The following is a 19899-nucleotide window of genomic DNA, read 5'->3' as shown; positions in this document are numbered from 1 at the left end:
TTGAGTGGATAACGTCGGAAAGGGACTACGCCTGATAAACACGGAAAGCAAGACTGGCGAAGCCAGTTTGACCAACGCCTGCCCACACTGCTTCCTGATACGTCCACACTCTCCCATACCTCAGGTTGCTTGACTCTGGGTACACACTAAAACCTTAGTGCCCGGTTGACCTCAGAATGTGTAACTCCAGTCAATGCTGTCTTACCAGCTGCTGCATGCCAGCTTTCCATCTAGTCCTCCTGGGAAGAAACGGCCTTCTGAGACAACAGGGGTTTTCCAGAAGCTCTCCATCTCCCCACAGACAACCCCGTGCACTGTGTGACAGGAGCTGAACAAGAGTGGCTGTTTTAGAAACAGGTGAGCCTGCGGTAGAGAGTCAGCAATTGTGACAACGGAGGCGTTTTTCTGCGCCTTCAGAATGGGCAGTCGTTTCGGGTACTGCTGCGTCTCCCATCCGGCCGTCTGTGACACCTGCATTTGCCTTACCTGTTTCTGGGCTGTAAACTGAGGTCAGGGCTGCTTTCCCTATCTTTATTTCCTTAGGACATTTCCCGAGGACTGCTAACACTGTAGGTATTTACAGGAGCGCGAATGCCTATTTCAGAGTGGCAGGCAGGCAAAGAAAGGTCCTTCAGTAGTAAACCATGCACTGAGCACTCGGTACTCGTCAAGCGTATATTCCGATGCTTGCAGAGCAGGCACGCTCCACCATCCGTGGAAAAACCATTAAAAATCTCACCCGGCGGTGGTGGAGCCAGAGGCCGGACAGGAAGCAGCTTGCTTCCCATCCCCTTGGACTTTCCAATAACTGCCTTAAACGTTCAAAATGAAGAATTCTCTGTGATTCGGTCCAGCAAGCTCCACAGCAAAGCTGAATGAATCCAACCAGGAAGGTGTGGCCACCCAAAGAATCAGGGAAAGAGTTTTTTTTTTTTAAATCACTTGATGTTCACTTTAAAAGTCACAGGAATTGCGGGGGCTTAAGCCAGCCCTTCTGTCCCGAGTTACACCTTATTAAGATGTGGTTTAGTGTCAGTTTCTATTTTGAGTTACGTGGGATAGAGGAATAGCATGTTTTGTTTGGGGATCCTTTTGTTTGTTTTTGATTTAGAATCTTGGTTTTAACCCAGCCTCACAGATTAACACGGGCAGTGTTTTCACTTAAAGTGTGTTCTAGTGCTGTTGCACATGGATGCGCTTGCTGTGGCTTAAGTAGCCTGGGGGTGGTGTTGAACCCGGGGTGCCTGGGTGAGGAGCAGAACTAACAGGGGCATTCAGGTGAGGAGACACAGGACAGCGACTGCCTTTTGACAAATGGGGAAGCAGGCAGACTGTCTACACTCCTGTGACCTACCCCGGGTGTTGAGTTAGTAGCTCAGGCTTCCTGTGGCTCCCTCCCTCCCTCTGCCCACTGGCAGAATGTCTCCCCTGCTGGGACATCCCCTAGGAAGGTGGCTTTGCACTTGGGAAACCGCAGATGGCCTGGCCGGCGAATCGCTTCTGCCGTCTCCTTGTACACCTTGGTTTTTCGAGACAGGGTTTCTCTATGGCTTTGGAGGCTGTCCTGGAACTAGCTCTTGTAGACCAGGCTGGCCTCGAATTCACAGAGATCCGCCTGCCTCTGCCTCTCAAGTGCTGGGATTAAAGGCGTGAGCCACCAACGCCCGGCGCACACCTTCGATTTCATCAAGCGCTGTGCTTGCGTGTCTGGAGAAGGCAGACTGAAGGATTACCACAGGTTCCGGGAGCCAAAAGATCGTTTGAGGTGTTCAAAAAAATGCATCTGCCTGAAAAGTCAGGTGTGACTGTCCGTGTTGTGGAGACGCTGGCTAGCTCCTTTGAAGCATAGAGTAAAAGTGGGGTTCAAACTTCAGCATCTCTCAAGGTACAAAAGTGAGTATTCTTAAAACGTACGGCCGACCATAATTTCTCTTTCTAATGACAAAAAAATGCCAAGGACAATATTAGGCTAAGTTTATTAGAACTTTTCATAGCATGGAACAAGGGCGACTCAGAGACACCTGTTCTGGGCTCTTGCATTGGGCTGTAGGTTTCTCTGGGGGTGACAGTGATGACATAATACTCACCAAGTCACCAGATCTTGAATGTATCAGGAGTCAATGAGCAAGAAGAATGAAGCATGCCATTGTAGACCGCGCAGGGTCCCTGAAAGTGTACATGTTGGAATCCCTAGGCCCCGTGGGTCCTGTGCCTGGCTAGATGCTCTGCAGCCGTCTCTATGGGGCCGATAGGGCAAGCTGCTACGGACCCAACATCATCATAAAGCCCCCCCCCACCGATAAGAGGCAGGGGCCAGGCACAGCAGGTGATGGCTGAGAAGCCCTGGCAGGTACTTAAATAAGGTGTTTATGGCCACCTTGGAGATGGAGGAATGGGACATGAGCCAAAGAAACACAAAAAACACACCTTTAATCCCAGAACTCAGGAGGCAGAGGCAGGCAGGTCTCTGAATTTGAGACCAGGCTGGTCTACAAGAGCGAGTTCCAGGACAGCCTCTGAAGTCACAGAGAAACCCTGTCTCAAAACCCCCCAAACACACACACACACACACACACACACACACACACACACACACACACACACACACAGGCTTCAGCAGGTGGGAAAAGCAAAGGATAGAGCCACGGGCAGGGCTGGCCACTGTGACGGGCTCCCTCTCCTTCCATTTCCTCATTTTGTCCAAGATGGAGCTCCAAAAGGGACACAGTTAGGCTTGCACCTTCAGGGTCTGACCTTCTTTGAACCAAGGGTTGCAAAATGGGAAGACAGTAACTTTGTACTTTCTTTTTTTTTTTTTTAAAGGCCAAGCTGATGTTGAGCTCACTCTAGCTGAGGATGGCCGCTGCGCTTCAGGCTCTCCCTCTCTGGTGCTGGGATTTTGAGCGTGCACCACCATGCCTGGTGTGTGCTGTGCTGGGGATTGCGCTCCGGACTCTCGCATGCTCGGCAAGCTTTCTGCCCGAAAGGAGCTGTGTTCCCAGCCCTAAGTCTTCCTCTCTAAATCCACAAGAAGAAAGACAGACTAGAGAAGCCTGCAAATGCTACAATGTGTATACTCACTTTTGTACTTAACGAAGGCTTCTCTCGCCGGAGTTAAATTACAGAGTGGCTTATAAACAAGATTTTTATCAGAAAGGGGCTGGACGAGGTGTTGAGTGGTGTCAGAGCTTATGCAACAGTTTGTATCGGATCCGAACTCTCAGGAAGGCGAGGAGGCGGTAGTGTGCAACAGGAAGAGACGGCTTTCTCTGACTCTGCGTGTGGTTTGTCTCAAATCACTGAGCTTAAGGCGCAAGTAAGAGGTCAGGTGAAAGTCCAGTCTGAGCCCTGTCACAAAAGGAGCCCACCTGAAGTCATCGCCCGAGCCTCCCACAGCCTCCGAGGCGCCCGCCCCCAGCGACCTCTCTCCTGCTTCTCTCCGCTGTATTTCCACTCCCCTCCCTGCTTGTTGTGGAGTGTTATTTGACGACCTGCTACCTTCTTTTGTGCTGTGAAATATCTGTTCAACGATGCAAAGATGCGCTGCCTTTGCTTTAACTCTGTAAAGCTGTGTTAGCTTGTCTGCCTAAAACATCTGGTTGGTCACTGGTCTAATAAAGAGCTGAACAGCCAGTAGCTGACGGGAGAGGGTGGGCAGGGCTGCCAGGCAGAGAGAATAAGTAAGGCAGGAGAGACGGGGAGAGCCACAAAAGGAGGAGAGAGGATGTGGATGGGCCAGCCCCCCAGCTGCCACAACGACCCATGGAGTAGGAAGGAAAGAAAGGTGCATAGAGGCGAAATAATAATAATAATAATAATAATAGCCCAGAGGCAAAAGGTAGACAGGATAATTTAAGTTAGAAAAGCTTGCTAGAAACAAGCCAAGCTAAGGCTGAGCATTCGTAAGTAAGAATAAGTCTCTATGTATATGTATTTATTTGGGAGCTGGGTAGTGGGCCCCTAAAGAGTTAAAAACAACAGCAGCTACACTCCCTTTCTCTCCTCTCCTCCCTGTTCGTCCAGTTGTACCTGTCTAATGATATTAACTCCAGTTTAAGAACTGGGGCTGGAGCCGGGCGTTGGTGGCGCACGCCTTTAATCCCAGCCCTGGGGAGGCAAGGCAGGTGGATCTCTGTGAGTTCGAGACCAGGCTGGCCTACAAGAGCGAGTTCCAGGACAGCCTCCAAAGCCACAGAGAAACCCTGTCTCAAAAAACAAAACAAAACAAAAAAGAGCTGGGGCTGAGAGCGTGAGGGCCAGAAGTGGAGAGATTATAGCGACAAAGGTGTTCATCTCAGCAGGTCTGTGACCGACCTGCTCAAAGCCCGGTGTGAGCTGTGGCCACTCCCCATACTCCACAGTGCAGCAAAGTGTTTGACCTGGGAGCTACCTGCATGGCCTGGGTCTGAGTCCTAGGTCACCGTCTCAGTTTCCTTGTCTGAAAAGCCAGGGTAATAGTAATACTTCCGTCAGAGTTGACCTGAAGACGAGGACAAGGCGTTCTGGACAGCATCCAGTCCTTAAGTGTTAAACATTGGCGGTGTTTATTCTGGTCCTTAGTTCTTGCATTCCCCTCCTCCCCTTCTGCCTCCGTTTCTTCTGCTCTCTCCTCTGTCCTAAGCCCAATTACAGATCCTTAAGGCCTTTGACGGACACCTTCTGTGACCTCGATCTTAATGGCAACACCCTGTGTTTTCAAACCGTGGGTGGTGTGCGTGTGTGCTTGCATGTGCGTGTGTGTATGTATGTGTGTGTGCACGCGCGTGTTCTCCGCAGTGACTGGGTAACTGTACCAAGAGAAGTATACCTTCAGAAATAGGTGTGTGTGTGCGTGCGTGCGTGCGTGTGTGTGTGTGTGTGTGAGTGTGTGTGTGTGTACATGTGTTCTCCACAGTGGCTGGGTAACTGTACCAAGAGAAGTACACCTTCAGGAATAGCAGTTATTTACCTAGTAATCTGAGAGCCAGTCCAGGGGTAAGGCACGGTGGGGAGGAGCTTGCTGCCTCTGGAGCAATAATACTGAGACAAGGTAAGAAAGACAGTTGCGACAGTCTTTGTAGGCCATTGAAAGAACGGGTGGTGAGGTGAACCGACGGGGTGCCAGTGGGTGTTGCCCACAGAGGACAAGACGGTCAGTTCTCCCTTCCACCACACGGGACACAGGGATTAAATATGGATCTTCAGGCTTGGTGGCCCGCAGCCTCGCCCACTGAGCCGGCTCTTCAGCAAGTTAGTTCTCTAGGTCACTTTGTTTATTGTTTGAGAATGACACGCAGGGTCAGCCTGTATTTATTTAGCAACTTAGATAAGCATACGTATTCATCCGTGTGTGGATCTACAGATATTTTTTTATCTCGTTCAAGTGGATGAAATTCTGTCTGAGAAACTTAGCCCACTTGGTAACGTTAAAAAGCTTAGAGAAGCCTTTAGTATGATAAGCATCTAAAGTAAAAACACCATCCCTCTATAAATCACAGTATGCAAAAGCCGTTTGACAATGGGTCCTTGTGGGCTGGTGGCAAAACGATAGAACTGTAGTTCACTATGAAAGGCTGTGTGGAGTCTCCAGGCTAGGGGACGCAGAGGAGGTGACCGCCAGCTCATTTTAGGGGCCGAGGCAGCATTTCTGAAATACATAAATGGCTCGTTGCGATTCTGCGGAAAGCTCAGAAGGAAGGAAATAAAAGAACATTCTTGGTAATATTTCTCTACTGGGTCCAGTATTTTTTTTTATGCCCAGCATTTTTATACACAAGGCAGACTAACTGCATCGTGTAATAGTTAGGACATGAGGTGAGGGAACACACTGCAGTCCTGGCCTGTTTGTTCCTGTCCTCCTCCTCCTGGACAGGCCATGTTGCTTGCTTAGGGACATCCGTCCTTGCTGTGGCTCTTGGTGTTATTCCCGGCCCAGTCACCAGTCATGGCAATCCCCAGGGACACAGATGACCCTTCTTTGGCCACAAACAAGCATGGTGAGACTTAAGTATGGCTTGCCTGGCTGGGTGCATTCAACCCCAGGCCCTTGGGGCCCTGCTCTCCTCTTTACTAGTGCCACATTTAACCCTTACCGTCCGGGCTGTTTCCCAGGCTGCCCCATCCTCTGACATGCGGAGCAGCCGGTTTTCTCTACGCCTAGTTACCGAGCACCAGACTGGGCAGCAGGCACTGATCAAGGGAGTCTAGCAGTGGGCGCCAGCTCCTGCGTGCTCAACGCTCTAGTGACGGAAAGATGAGGAAAGGACAGAGGCCAAAGAAAACACAAAGGGCGGGGGCTATCATTAGATGTAAAAGCCTGGTAGCGGCTTTACGGGAGGCAAAGGGATTTGCAAGCTACAGGAGGCAGGGAAGCGAGGCCCTTGGGTTTCTGAGGCAAAATGCATGGGGCTGTAGGGTGGAGCTGGCTTTCTGGGAAGAATCGATGCGTGCCCCCAGCACACTGTGGAAGCAGGCAATCAATCCACCTTTGCAGCTGAGCAGCCACCGTTCATTAGCTGGGTCACCAGTGCAGGCTGAAGTCACCCTGAGGAGCTGAGGCTGGCTCTGCAGCCTTCCGATCTGTTATGCAATAATGGAGGCAGTGTGAACCCAGCGCTGCTCTGAGGTTGGAGAGTGAACGGTGGCCGGTGGCCAGCTTCCAGGTAGACATCCAGGGCCTCTCGGAAGCTCCTCGGAGGGGAGAAGGCAGCCATTTCTCAAAGCTGCCAGCATCTCCAAGCCTGACAGCTGTAAGCCAAACCTCGGCTCCCTGGAGAAGGGAGAGCCTACCGAATGCGGAGAGAGATGGAGCCTTTGGAAGTAGAGTCTCACCCGAGTTAAGGAACCCTGAGCGAGGCATTGACACCTACATTGACAACTAAAACGAGCTTATCTCTTTAGAGACTGCGTTCCAGTCATGTGATGGAGGTGTGCCATCTGTATGGGTTTTGTGCCCCCCCCCCCGTTGGTGTGATTACTGGCTGTTGTCTCTCAGAGGATCAGGAATTGAGAGAGTGTGTGAGAATGTTTCTTCGGCAACTGACTTCGTCATGTGCAGAGTGCTGTCTGCCTGCCTCTGGCTCGGCGACTGCTGCACTGTGCCCTCTGCGTGGAATTTACTTGGTTAGGGTCCTACTGAAGGCTACTTGGGGGGGGGTGCATAGGTCTTCAATCCTAAATGCCCCCAGCAAATGTCACCATGGCACCTGCCAAATTGTCCTACAAAGTGCCGGCTAAATCCCCACATCCGTGTGTGGCACCACTCACGGCAAAGGTAAAGACTTCACCCCGAAATGCGTGAAATGCGTGAAATGCGTGTGCTGTTGCAGCTCTGTTTTGATTTGCATATACCTGCACACCAGTCCAGAGAACTGCGTTTATTTTGATTTGCATATACCTGCACACCAGTCCAGAGAACTGCGTTTATTGAGCACCGATGGTTCTTCAATGACAATTTTTCTCTTTCCTGTGATTCTCCTCAAATTCTCTGTATAGATTTGTCATGCTAAATTTTTTTTCTTAAGGATTCCTCTGTGTGTGTGTGTGTGTGTGTGTGTGTGTGTGTGTGTAGGCTCGTGCTCATTCATACACATGTAGGTACCCTTGGAAGTCAGAAGAAGATGTTGGGTCCCCTGGAACTGGAGTTAGAGACCGCTGTGATGCCTGATGTAGGTGCTAGGCACTGAACCAGGTCCTCCAGAAGAGCAGTCAGTGCTCTCTTAACCACGGAGCCATCTCTCTGGCCCTTTAGTTACAGAGGGCTTTTGTTTTTTATGAGTGTCTTTGACTCATCGTTGTTTGAATCCACACATGCACAGGGTTATTTGCAAAACATGGTCAGTACACGGAAAGCCGGGGCCCCAGCCCATTGAAAAGTTCCTGCACCCCAATAAGCCCCTCTGCCGACACAGCAACCCAAATCAGACCAAATCAAACTGAATTAGAAAAGTCCAAGTTTAATGGATACAATGCTCCCTGTTGATTTTCCAGCTCCTACTCCCTCCACCCTCCCCCTGCCCCCAGAGAGGAGATGGAAAAGAGAGACCAGAAAACCATGAGTCTGTTCTCTGGGGGGCAGTTTAAATGCCCTGTGGGAGTGGTCTTTAGCATCTCTGGGGGAGGGGGTCATCATTTGGCGGGCTTTCTGAGATGCAGCAGGGTTTGGGAGAGAGATAATGGAGGAGGCTTGGGGTGGAACTTCCACCAGAATGTTCCAGACTCTTTGGGTGTTTGGACACCAGGGGCTGGGGTGAAGCTCCCACCAGGACATCTGTGCTCAGGTGCTGGGACGATTTCTCAAACACCACTAATGCTAGGCGATGAGCAGAAGGATCTCAGCTCTAATACCTTCCTGCTCTGTTTTCTTCTTCCTCCCCCAACACAGAAGACATATCTCCTCCACCTCCCTGTAAGTGGACCCACTGGCCAACGAATCAAGTTCGCTGTCCTTAGTCTCACATGAGCGGGAGCTGGGTAAAGAGAAACTTGGCCAAGCGTGAAGGGGGTGTACGGCTGAGCTGATGGATTGGAGCTAAGCACCTCAGGGGCGGAGTCAGGGGCGGAGTCTACCGCAGGCTCTCCTGTGCGGCCCATGCTCTGTCTGGGGGCTGTGTACTGGTGAGTGTCCTCTGCCCACAGTACTTCCACTCTTTCTGGGTGCCCGGTCTAGGATTGCCCTATAATCTGCACTGGTGACATCGAAGTCCCAGCTGCCTCTGGCCCAGGCAGCCTCGTGAGGTGGTGCCTGCATGGTGAGGGCACCAGGTAGGTCCTGGGAGGGCATCACTCATGGAACATTGCATTATAGCCTGTAGGAAGTGGGAAAGAATTCTAACCCCCGAGTGCCTGGGCATGGAACACCCTTCCTCGATAGCTATGATTCCCTTGTCTCTTAGCTGAGTGAACAGATGAAGGTTGCCGGGCGTTGGTGGCGCACACCTTTAATCCCAGCACTCGGGAGGCAGAGGCAGGCGGATCTCTGTGAGTTCGAGGCCAGCCCACAGCCTCCAAAACAATACAGAGAAACCCTGTCTTGAAAAAAAAAAACCAAAAGCAACAACAACAACAACAACAAAAATAGATGAAGGTTGGCGGAAGTAGAGACTGATCTTATTACTCTCAGCAGAGGAAGTCCGTCTGCTCCAGGTGGAGGGGCCCTTGAAAGGTATTTCTTCTGTCTTGGCTTGACTTGTTAAGTTAGTTGAAATGGTCTTGCAGTTCCTAGAACCCTCAAGGAATGTGCAAAGGCAAAGGCAGCTTGAACAACCCAGCAGGAGATGCTGAACAATTATTCTGGCTGTTGGGGTTGGGGGGTGGGGGTGAGGGGCAGCTTAGGACCATGGACAGACGAGGTTGATGCTGGCAGCCCGTGGTTGCTCCATTCCAAGAGCACCTGTGGGTAACCTCCGATCCCCGCGTGTCACCCCACCCCCACCCACCCCAGGCCTGGGTGGCTCCTCTCCTGCCATCGGGGGCTGGGGAAGGTCCTTGCCCTTGGCCTTGATTGCTACTGAAATCAGTCCAGGTTAGAGAGAGGAGGAGGGGTGATGGGAGGGACTACTGAGTTCAAAAGTTCTTGGGGAGGCAGGCCTTGGCATGGCGGGGCCGGTTCCTGTAGGAGATGCTTGGAGAGAGGCAGCACCCGCCCTGCAACCTGTGTAGGCTATGGCGCAGCAGCTGACTCAGAGCTCGGGGCTGATTATCCATAATTACAGGCCCATGGGGGAACCGAGTCTTGCACAACTTGGTGCAACATCCCTTCCCAATCCTCCTCCGAAGAGGGGAAAGAACTTTCCTGAAAACAGACCTGTAGGATTCACCACCACCAGTCCATTAAGGCCAGGGTAACCACTGGCCTCACCCGCCCGCGCCCCCACCCCACCCCAACCCGCCCAACCAGGTAAGCTTCTCCAAAGGCAACCATGGAGTGCTCCTCCAGATCTGGAGCAAGACTGGCCGGGCCTGCTGGCCTGGCTCCTGCCCCAGGCCTCTGCCTCACTTCACACAGATAACACTCACACTTGGCCGGAACGGGCTTCACTCCGGGTACTGCGGATTTTCCATGCGAAGTCCTTGTCCCCGTGTATTGCATTTCAGGAGGGAGAGAGGGGCACAATTCACACAGTAAGACGGCCTGGAGTGTTCAGGAGGGAAGGAAGGGGTGGCGGGCAAAGGAGCCTCACTAGGAATGTCCCCCAGAACAAGGACCTGTCAGAATCTGCACAGGGTCCGAGCAGCACCAGAGGGAGAAGCTGGGAGCGGCAAGGAGGCCGCTGTGGCCAAGCGGGGAGGAGAGCAAGGACTTACAGGCACTCCCAGGCTGCTCTCCTCTGGCTCCCCCTCTGCCCCCAGACTGGAGGGTCCTGAACCAGTGAAGACACACTCCCCGCTGCTTATTTAAAAATTAAACACTCCCCCCCACTGCTTGTGGGGGAGCAGAACGCTGGTGAGCATGTAAGCCGGTGAGTAGGAAGGCATAATGGAGGCTAGGGCCAACCCCAGACAGGTAGGAATCTGATGACCCGATGTGGTTGTGAGGGAGATGGAGTTAGACATGGCATTGCACTTTTTGCCTCCAGACACTAGGGTGGGGTGTGAGGTGCTTGGTCCTTGCAGAAACAGGCAGATTTCAGAAGTGTGGTTCAGGGGCACCTGGTGTTGTACAAATCCCATGTGGCCATTGGATGGGCGGTCCAGGGAAAAGCTCACCAGGCACTTGGGCGCAGGAGTCTGGAGTCTAGGGGTCTGCCCTGGCTGCGGACACAGCTATCCGACCAGCCATCTGAGGCATCATAAGCCCTGGATCTGGCTGCGACTGTCATTCGAAGAAATCGATGACTGCCAACCTCCGAGTGCCCTTGGGAAAGACGGAGCTGAGTTCAGGAACTGAGCTCTGGGACTCTTCAGCGTGTTTTGGGGGTCAGGACGATGGATGAGGACCAGCACAAGGTGCCAAGAACCGGCAGCTACAGAGGAAGAAGGCAAAGCCAGGAGACGGCCGGAGCCAGGAGATGAAAGGGTCTCCAGGGACGAGGACCAAATGGCTTAAAAATCCTGGGAGCACCACGCCTTGATTCCCAGCAGTTGGGAGGCAGAGGCATTAAGCTTAAAATGAGGACTGTGTTGTGTGGAGCAGGTGTGAAATAAATAACTAGATTTAACCAAAGTTGGCCTTCCCCCCCCCCAAGAGTGAAACAACAAAGGACCAGGGAGTTAGAGCCATGTGGGAGGCTTGTCAGCGTAAGGAGGTGCCGTCTAACCTGGGTGAGAAGGGATGGAGGAAGGGAAGAGAAGGGGAAATCTTGAGAGACTGCAGGGTTTGTTGGAGCTAGGGAATCCGAAGTGAGTGACCTGGGAAGGCAGCCATGCTGGCCGAAGTGGAGGGTGTCACGATGAGGTGACAGGATTCTGGCAGCGCAGTGGTCAGCGTCGACTGTCAATCTGGAATCTCTTGGCGTCGGGGCCTCTGGACCTGTCCGGGGAGGTGGTGTCGTCGGTGGTGTCGGCATCTGGATTAATCCCTTAACTGAGGTGGGAAGAGGCGCCCCAGTGTGGGAAGCAACATCCTCATCTGGGACCCAGGACTGGGAGAAGGTACAGCGGAAGGCGACGGCTGAGCCCACAAAGGAAGCTCAGTACAGTCTACATAGAGTCGACACGGCTGGTCTCTGTCGCTACCCTGCCACGTTCATCTGGTAAATGGTTGAAATGGGCTGAATTACCCTCTGGCTTCCCCGCACACCAGGTTAAACTCTTGATCGTTTTTGCTCACTGTGACCCAGGAAAGTGCCTGGCATAGAAGATGTTCCTGCTGAAGGAACCCGGGAGGTGCAAGGAGTCAAGCACCCTGGGTTGGTCACGGGTGAGCCAGGAAGCTAGCAACTCGCATGCAGTTCAACGCAGCAGTAGGATGCTACCCCGCGGATGCGGAAGCCCTTCCACGCGCCCCGGCTGTTTTTGAGAAGACTTCTGTAATGGTAAAGGGCGTTTGTCAAAGTCAGCCTCCTTTGAAAGTAGAGGGAAGAGAGAGACCCAGGTGTCTGAGTGACCCTTAGGAGATATCAAAAGCTTCAGGACTCTGGTCTGTTTCATGGAGACTGTAAACACGGAGGTGTGGGACTCAGCTTGGACCTGCAGCCTGAGGACAGCCTGAGGAAGCCAGGCTGTGCGAGGGAGGCTGCCTTAGTCCAGGTATGCAGCTGCAGAGAACTCATCTGTTTGTTTCTCCTTTGTTTTTAAGAAGGCGTTTGGGAGTGTTGACTGTTGACACACGGATGTGTCAACCCAGACAGCAGCAAGTCGAGTTCCACGGCTTCTTGGGTTAACAGGATTACAGAGCTATGCCAAGCAGCAGAGATGGAGATGTCCACGTGCAGCCTGCTACCCTCCCTTAATGCTTGCTGGGACTAGTTCCTGGTGCTGGGGACCCAGAGGTGGCAACACATTGTGACATTCCTAGCCACCAGCGTGTGATGAAATGGAGGGGACAAATCTCGAACAGAAAAGTGTGTGTCCTCTCAGAGTTTTCCGTTGAATCCAGGGTTGGGCCACCCACCCCCTCTCTCTCAACAGGGGTTTTTGCAGATGAGCTCACAGATTTCTAGAATGCTAATTGGTGTCGTAAACCAACAAATGTCATTAATTTCTCAGTAAGAAAACTTAGGGTAGCTTCTGGGGTCCTTCCTAGTCATGTGCCATCCCCTCTGTCTGCCACTTGGAGGCAGGAATTGGCATCAGTTCTGGAGGCCCCACCCTCACACCAATAAGGCGGTCCAGGCTGGATGGGCTCCTTGTGAGGGTTCCTTCACTGAGCAGCCTGGGGGTGAGGCACAGTGGCAGAATTCCTAGAGGGAGTGAGGGTCCTGGGAGCACGGAGACTTGACCTCACTTGCAGGGCTCCCTGTGAGAGGAGTTAGGATTTGCAGGAGCCCATTGCCTCCAGAGCAGTTCCCCCACCTCTGTCTCTTTCTCCCTGTCTCTGTCTGTCTGCCTGCCTGTCTGTCTGTGTCTGTCTCTCTTTGTCTGTCTGTCTGCCTGTCTGTCTCTTTCTCTGTCTGTCTGCCTGCCTGCCTGCCTGTCTCTGTCTGTCTGTCTCTGTCTCTCTTTGTCTGTCTGTCTGTCTGCCTGCCTGTTTGTCTGTCTGTCTCTGTCTCTCTGTCTCTGTGTCTGTCTCTTTCTCTCTGTCTCTGTCTGTCTCTTTCTTTGTCTGTCTGTCTGTCTGTCTCTGTTTTGGGGGGCTATTTAAGTTGCCCGTACTGGCTCAGATCAAAGCAGACATCCTTTGATGTGTGTGAATGGAGGCTCCTGCAGGAGGTGTTTGGAGAAACAGCAGGGGGTGAATGGGAAGGAACTGGTTGGGGCAGTTGGTGGAGCATAGGCAGGCTGGGGTGTGAGCAGGACGGGTATGGTAGGGTAAGCTCTGTGGGCCTCTCCTGGTTGGGGCAGGAGGGCAGTAAGTGAGGCATCCACTCCATGCCAAAGTCACAGCTACGTCCACAGAGCTCAGCCCAACCTGGGCAGCTTTTTGTTAGTGGGGTGAGCCAAACTTCCCCGAGAGCAGCTTCCTGGCTTTTTAAACCCTTCCTTTCCTCTTTCCCAGGTCACTGGGCTAAGAAAACACAACTTGGCCACCTGGCCAGTACAGATGTGGGAGGAGAAAGGAAAAGCCTGGTCCTTCATTCAGCCGGTGTTTATCGGGGACTTGCTATGTGCTAGACGCTTGGGACAAACCCTGACCGTGGGTTACTTCTAAAGCAGTTGGGAAGCAGCAAATAATGGTCACAAGACCTGAGTAAATTAGTCCTGAAGGCAAGCAAGAAGGATCTAAGTGAGGGGAGGCTGAGTGCTGGTGACAGCTGCAATCTAGGCAGGGCGGGTTTGTCCCCGTGGGTTCCCAATACACCGGTGCAGGCAGAGACCGAAAAGGAGAGGAGAAGCCTGTGTTGTCTGAGGAGCAGAAGGGGGCAGGAAGCTAAATTGGAAGGGTGCAACCAAAGAGCAGCTGAGTCCCGGTGGCGCCGGATGCTGATCGGGGATGGTGGGGACGAATGCCCAAGCCCTCGAGTGAGTTGCTTTGCGTCATCTGCAGAGGGGGAGTGCGTCAGGCACAGGAGTGTGCGGTGTAAGCAGGCGTGAGCTGAAGGCGGGGTGTGAGTGGGGTGTATGTGAAGGGGGTGTGATCGCTCCGGCAGAGCCATGCGCCTCAGGCGGGGCTGTGTGTGTCTAGCTGGAGGGATCAGCGTCACAAAGCCTTGCTTCTGTTTCTGTGGCCGGCAGTGAGAGGACCCTACCCTAGGAAGGAAGTAGGTAACCAGTGGGGCGCAGTCACCTTCTGTCCCAGCATTCCCAGCAGCTGGGTCACCGCCCGTCCCTTAGGTCAGTCTCCCACATTTCCACCTGGACGCGGCCCGAACTAAACTTGCCGAGGCCGGAGCAACCATCACACGTCTCTGGGGCCCATGTGTGGCCTGGGAGAGCTGGCTCTGGGAGAAGACGGGGATGGATATCACGGTTCAGAGTGCTAGAGGTTGCCTGGGAGAGAGATGAGTGACGTCTCCCGCTCCCATGATGCTCCTCTCTCTGGGGGCTTGCAGGTGGCTGAGAAATCGGATGACCTGCTGGCCTTGCGTTTTGTGGGCTGGACGCAGGAGAACGAGTGATGTTTCTAGACCACAGCCTTACTCACCTCTTCCCACCCTGTGCCCCAGAGGCCAGCAGCGTCTGTGAAGACGAGACAGTCCACACTCTCACACCCCACACTTAGCAGCTGGGCTAAGCCCCTGGGCCCAGGGAAGGTTGTGGTATTTGGGATATACGAAAAGACACTCTTGTGTCTGAGACCTGGAACCCTGTGTTCTTCCTGGTAGCCCCAGCCAGGGTATCCAGAGACATCGCAGTGCTCTGTACTCATCGGAACCCTGCAAGAAGACACGGGGCACCTTGGGGCGGGAGCTTCGGGGGTCCCAGCATACTAGAGTGTGGTAGAGGAAGCAGATTTGGGGTGGGCACATTATGGTTTTGGGGTTGCCCCTCCCATGAGGATGAGGATGAAAATCTGGGTCCCTATGGAATCAGGCCCCTGGGTAGGGTCCCTTTGCCCACTTCATGGAGAAGGAAAAGCCCGGCTTACCTTCCAGTCTGGGTTTGGCTTGAACCAAGAGCATGGTGGGAACATTCACAGCTCTCTTCAGCCTCAGCTGGGTGGTTTTCCCTAACAACTGCCCATTAGGTCGCAGGTCCTGGGAGGCAGTGTCACAGAGCAACTGAGAGCCAGGGCTGCCGGAGGAGAGACACGGGACACCAGCTGGACTTCAATTTCAGACAAGCTGAGTGGATTCTATTATCAGCTTCCCACGCAGTATTGGGGGGGTCTATAAATTCTTTAAAAGTATTCCTTGTTCGTCTAAAATTCAAGCTGGTGCCACGATTTTCTTTTTTGTTTGTTTCTGATAAGAATGATCTTCTACTCAGGGCAAGGACTTTGGACTCCAGACCCTGGGCTTCACCTAGATTTCCCTCCTTCTGGCCTTCTCTGCCTCCCAGGGCGGGCGAAGCATTGAATGGTATACATACAGTTTTGTTCTTGTCTCCAGCGAACCAGGGTCCCACAGGTAAAAGGTTGGGAAGCGTCACACTCCAGGCACTAGAGATTGTCTTGCTTATCCAGAGGTCACCACTGTCCCCAGATCCCACACCCTCTCAAAGGATGCAGCAGCAGAGGTGACGGTGAACTTCTGTAACCAGGAAGGCAGGCCCCTGGCAGGAGAAGGAAGTGAGCTCAGGTCTGGAGACCCTGTCGTGACTTCTCTTTGAGCCAAATGGGACGAAGCATCAGGGACAGGTGCTGGTGTGTTTTGTGCCCAGTGCCTGCTGGACATTTGTCAAGGAGGTTGCATCCTCCAGGGTCTTCTCATTCCCACACTGCAGCTAAAGATGCAGCTGCAGGCACTAGGCTCCACTGCCCCTGTGGTGGAGGACTTCATGCTCTCCTCTCCAGTCCTCCTCGCCTCCATCACTGCTGTCCTCTTCCTGCCCTGCTTCTTGCCGTGGAACCCACGTCCTGAAGCAACTCACCCCTCCTGCTCAGGATCCCTTTGCTTAAGCGCCTCCTAAAGATTTTAACCGTGATTGGTTTGTTCATCCCCCACCCCCACCCCCCCCGTTTTCTCAATCATTTCCAATCAGAAGCACAAGAGTCTTCCAATTCATGTTGCTGATTGGTACACACACACACACACCGTGAACTATGCACGCGCACACACACACGCGCGCACACACACATGCGCCCGCACACACACACCGTGTCCTATGCACGGGCACACACACACACACCGTGTCCTCAGAGCCTGTGTGCCTGTGTTGGGCGAGGGGGGAAGGGAGAAAACAAAAGCAGTGACTGATGTCTTCTCAGCACTTCATACATGTGCCCTTCATGGGTGCCTCACGCCTCCTCTAGGCAGCCCAGCCTGCTTGTCCTGAGTTCCCACCTGCCAATCTTTATCCCTCCTCCGTGCTCCTGCCTACGACCCTGGCTTCTTTCCTGTCAGGGGGTACCCAACCCTCCAACTCCCGCCCACTTTCCAGGTTGACTGACAGACCACTGAGGCAGGAGGGCTCAGACTTGATGACTCTTTTGTTTCCATTTGACCTACGCCGACGATGACCCAACTCAGAGAAAAGAAGCAGTGTGTCCAACCGCTTGAAGAGGAGGAGGATCGATCATACCTCCGGTTCAGCTGTCAGGAGTGACGGAAGGGTCTCAAAGGACAGGAGTCCAACCCAGAACTGGAGATCATGCTGCGAGGACTCCTCCCATTCCCAGCCAGGTGGACTTCAAAGCAAATGATGCAAAGCAGGGTCTAAGGCAGTGGTTGTTGAGGATCAGGTTGCCATGCTGTCTTTCCCGGTGGCGGGAACCCTTGTGTAATGTGAAAGTTTTTGGCCCAGCAGGTCCCATTGTCATTGAGCCCCAAATGAACTCTCAGAGACTTATATTCATTATGAAACCTTTGGCCAATAACTTAGGCTTCTTATTGGGTAGCTCTGTCTAATTGTTAACCCATTTCTAGCAATCTGTATATTTCCCACAAGGCTGTGGCTTACCCTGTAAGACCTGGCATGGTGTTACCCCACTGGCAGCATCATGACTCTGTCAGGCGGTACACTCTGTCTACCATTCCCAGAATCTTCCTCCTCTCCTAATCCTGCCTGTCTTCCTGCCTGGCCAATCAGTATTTTATTCATCAACCAATAAGAGAAACATACACAGAATGACATCTCCCATCACCCTTGGCCATTTTCCATTTTAGAGGAATGTGTTCCTTGTGAAAGAGGAGGTGGAACTTTGTACTGTATGAAATTGTGACTTAGCTGCACACAAGCAGAAACAGCATGACAAATAAACTAAATATGGGTCTGGGAAATTGCTCAGGCAGTAAACCCCTTGCTGTGCATGTGTGGAGACTGAATTGGAATTTCCAGAACTCACAGAGAAACCCAAATGTGGCGGCCTGCACTTTGTGGGGAAGCAGAGACTCTGGAGAGCCCTGGCCAGCCTAAGCCGACTTCATGAACTCAAACTCAGTGAGAGATCCTGTCTCAAAAGTCAGGTGGACTTGACACCTGGTATTGGCCTCTGGCCTTCTCATGCATGTGTGCACACACTTACAAACACTGATGAACATGTCCTTAAGTCTGTTCTCCTTGGCCCCTGAGAGTGCTCTGTGGGCACAGATTTCTGCTGAAAGCCGGGTATGGCAGCAAGAGCTTGTTTTTGTTATTTTATCCATTCAACAAAAATAAAACAAAATACATCAACAAACACACCCATTTAGCAAGTATGGGCTGCTTCTCTGTTACGTATCTGGACTGAGTGCTGAGAATATTACAGGGAAATAGTGTGCCTGCCATTCTAGCTGGACCTGCATCTTACTATCGACCAGCGTTCAGAGATCTTGTCTCTTTATCTCTGTAAGCAGAGACACTGGATTGAAGGGAGACGCTGGGTTGCAAGAGGTCAAGTAAGAGCTGTTTTATTTTGGGGGGGTGTTGAGGAAGACTTCTTGGAGGAAGTGGTATTGGAGCTGAGATCTGGGTGTCAAAGAGTTGATTTGATCATTGTTGGAGTTAAGGCCAAACCACAAACATTAAGGCACACATTGCCATTGGTGGAACAGGCTCACACATGAAGGGATCTGGAGTGGGTAGTGCCTGGATCAGAAGCTGAGAGACAGCTCCTGTTCATGTCTGAGGCACAAGATTGTGGAGCTGGACCCCAGTAGCGGCAGGGAGTAGAGGTGGGAAACCAGGCCTGCCAGCAGCCCACGGGGTCTCCTGGAGTCTCCTGGAGTGAGAGCTTGTGGAAGGAGGTGAGCTGGGCTTTGATGGTGGGGTGTGTCCTGATTTGGCAGAGGGTGTAGGAGTTCGAAGGGCTGCTTGTGAGCTAAGGACGTGGGCGAGCATACTTGAGACGGGAGTGGGAAGTGGGTGAATGCCTCCTTTTGAATGTGTACAAGCCGCCTCTCTGTTTAATCCCTATAATTTATCCCACAGCCACCGGGGTCTACCAAACACCGGCCCATTTCATTCAGTCCACTCACTGGATGTCTCAGGTAGATATGACCATCTCATCTTGTAAATGAGAATAAAGGAGGCTCAGGAGGCGAGGCAGACAGACTTTTGGGGTCCAAGTGTCACATACTCCTTATTCTTTGCCCTGTTTGCTTTTCTCTGTGTGTGTGAAAACTCACGATGTGTGCAAAATTCAGTGACCTGCCCACCGTGCCACGGAACAACCAGGTTGCTGTAGTTGGATTTTCTGTTGTTGTGGTGAAACACTGGCTGGAAGCCAATTGGGGAGGAACCGAAGCAGAGACCGTGGAGGATCGCCACTCATGGCTTGCTTCTTTCTGCTGGCCCGCTCAGTGGTCTTTCTTATACAGTCCAGTCCTCCTGCTTGGGGATGTCACCGCCCGCAGTGAGCTGAGTCCTCCTGCTTAATAACAGGGAGATTCCCCACAGACACGCCCACAGGCCGGTCTTCTGGAGGCTCCTTCTTTTCAGGTGTGTCAAGCTGGCCACCAAGAACAGCCGTGACACCAGACTCAACACACCAGTCCGTTTTGTAGCCATCAGCTTTTTTACCACACTGCCCCTCTCTTTTGTTTGTTTGTTTCTCCGTGCAGCTTTGGAGGTTGTCCTGGAACTCGCTCTTGTAGACCAGGCTGATTTTGAACTCACAGAGATCCACCTGCCTCTGCCTCCCGAGGGCTGGGACTAAAGGAATGGGCCACCCCGCCCAGCTATGACCTGCTGTCTTAAGGGTTTTCTCTGCTTGCCCTGGGGACACATGGTCTAACAGTGAGTAGTTTGTAAATGCGGACTGTGATCCATTATGGTAAGAGAGAGCTGTGTGTCTGCCTTCCTCCCCAGCCCCTGAAAAAGTGAGCCCAGGAGCATGCTCACAAACAGAACAGCGCAAGTTAGAAAGAAACTCTCTTTTCCACCACCAGTACCCACTGTCCTGAGCCTTGACTGACATCCCTGACCACCGCAGGGATTTCTATGTTTCGTTGCTATACCCCCAGTCCCAAGAATGATGCCTAGTTCGTAGTGGGCACGCAGTAAGTTCGTGTAAGTAAATTTCTCCGCCCATGGTGCAGTGTTGAGTGAAATAGGCTTTTGCTGTTGCTGTTTTTGAGGCAGGGTTTCTCTGTGCCACAACTCTGGCTGTCCAGGAACTCTCTCTGTAGACCAGGCTGGACCCAAACTCACGGAGATCCACCTGCCTCTGCCTCCTGAGTGCTGGGATTAAAGGTGTGCATTGCCACACCTGGCTTAGTGGGAAGTTCAGGACCACAACACTATCCCCTGGTAGCTTATCAACTAACCTGATGTACACAGTACGAGAGTGCTGTACGCCCA

The sequence above is a fragment of the Mesocricetus auratus genome, unplaced genomic scaffold, assembly GCF_017639785.1.
Source record: "Mesocricetus auratus isolate SY011 unplaced genomic scaffold, BCM_Maur_2.0 Super-Scaffold_100676, whole genome shotgun sequence".
Taxonomy (NCBI): domain Eukaryota; kingdom Metazoa; phylum Chordata; class Mammalia; order Rodentia; family Cricetidae; genus Mesocricetus; species Mesocricetus auratus.
Note: the sequence above shows the minus strand (reverse complement) of the source record.